The sequence below is a fragment of the Nuphar pumila genome, chromosome 12 (genome assembly GCF_984573655.1).
Source record: "Nuphar pumila chromosome 12, dmNupPumi1.hap1.1, whole genome shotgun sequence".
Taxonomy (NCBI): Eukaryota; Viridiplantae; Streptophyta; class Magnoliopsida; order Nymphaeales; family Nymphaeaceae; genus Nuphar; species Nuphar pumila.
Window position 1 is genome coordinate 102,131,813 of NC_143260.1, and position 2,214 is coordinate 102,134,026.

Sequence of the window (2,214 nt, forward strand, 5' to 3'; positions counted from 1 at the left end):
AACGACCAAACAGGAGTTTGTGAGCTTTCCCGACTAAGCAACTTTCACACATCTTTATTTTTCTATCCCTACTAAAAGAGAGAACATTTTTTGAATTCAAAAAAGAAAATAATCTTCTTGTTGGCATGATCGAGCCTTTGGTGACAAAGATCAAACAATGCCTTCCTTCTTGCATAGTCCACCATCATTTATGATTCACTTGCCTTAATTGGATAAAGGCCCGCTCTGGTTTTTGGACCCTTAAGTCATATCCTACCCGTCTGTCGATCTTTAAAAAAGAGTTAAGACGAGGTGAATTTGAATACACAATCATTATCTTTAGTAAATTGACTCACAGATAAGAGATTTTGAGCAAATGTCAAGTACTTGTAAGACATTTTTTAAAGCAAACTGAGAACCATTAGACCACAATACTAGGTCACCTGTTTTGGAAATAGAAAGAGTCGTACCATTATCAACCATGATGGACTCATTTTCTTGGTATGTTGACGTGTTTGAGGTGATTTGTGGCATCGGTGTCAGGATACCATTAGTCATGTGCGCTTTATTGTAGGGGCATGACAGAAAAAGCCTTGGGTATCACATAGCAAGTCTCTGCTATGTGGTTACGTTTTCCATAAAATTGGCATGATATCAGACCCTTTTGATTTAGAGAACCTTGATTTGGGTTGGATTGATTTTGATTACCTTGGGTATTTCATCCTTGGCCTCATCCCCGACCTCTGTATGATCTGTGTCCTCGACCTCATCCTCTGGCAACATTGAAGACATTGAAGGCGGTGTGTGTGTGTGGCTTCCTAAGCTTTAGGTTGTTTTGGTGTAGCATAAGAACCTGTTTTTCTTGATTTACTAGTATATCATAGAGATCAACAAAAGAATGAGTTGAAGCATTGGTGGTGATCAACGTGATGAAGCTCTCATATTCAATGGGAAGACCATTGAGAGCTACTTGAACAAAATCACCATATGCCAAAAATTTGCCGCTGCAAGGGAATCTGCCAGAAATTTGATTTGATCCAAGTAATCCAACATGTCCATGTTCATTTTTTATAAATGTGAGTCTTTCTTGAGAATCATAAGTCTCAATGGAGACTGGTAACTGTATGCCTTTTCCAGCATATTTCATGTCTCATGAGCAGTCTTAGTCCTCATGATTTGTCATAATTAAAATAGGTTCAGATGCAGTTGCTTTGATTTAGATAAGTGCTAACTGATCCGACCATCACCACAGTAGAAACTCAAGATTTTCCTTTTGCTTGCCTCCTTCAGTTGCGGTGATGAACTGGACTGGTTGAAGGAAGGATCCATCAACGAATTTGAGGAGATATTGACTGAGCATGACAGACTCCAGTTGAGACCTCCAGAGAAGATAATTCTCTCGATTCAATTTAATAGAGAAGATACTAGCGATGGCGTTCCATTGGTGGCAGGGAAGCTAAATGCCATTGACAAACTAGTTAGAGCTTAGAAGGCTTTGATACCATAAGAGAGTACGAGACAAAATGAAAAACTCTATACTCACTTGTTCACTGTGGAATGATAAGCCATTGATAAAAAAAAATCGTACTGGTTACAGGATAATGTCTTGGATAGACGTCTCAACAATAATAGAAAACAGAAAATCAAAACAAAAAAGATAGGACAATAATCCTATCAGATTACAAATGTAGATGATAAAGGAATAATCTTTACATTGATCACTATCAAATGTGATCACGTGTGATCATATTCTTTTTCTCTTCCTAATAATGCATTGAGGTGGTTGAAGTCCACGAACGTAAAGCTGCCGTTCCTTGTCATTTTCTTTATCCATTTGGGTAGAGTCCAATGCACTTCATTAACTGGATTTGGTTTCCTTAACAAATGATTCTTGCCTTGTGCTTGAATCTTTCCTTCACTTAAGCTGTTATGAGAATTTACCATACTAAGGTCGTCCTTAGCCAACTTTTCTTCACTTATTACCAGAATGGAGTCATCCTTACCTTCCTTAACCTGTGCCAACATTCATTTACTTCTAGGGTCATCCTTGCCATATGTTAGCATTCCTTTACGGAAAACCTTTCTTGATTCATACTTGCCTTGTGACAACTTCCCTTGCCTGTCATGCTTACCTTGCCTGTCGTCTTTACCTTGTGTCAGCATTTCTTTACGAAAAACTTTCTTGATTCAAACTTACCTTGACTGTCATACTTGCCTTGTGCCAGCTTTCCTTGA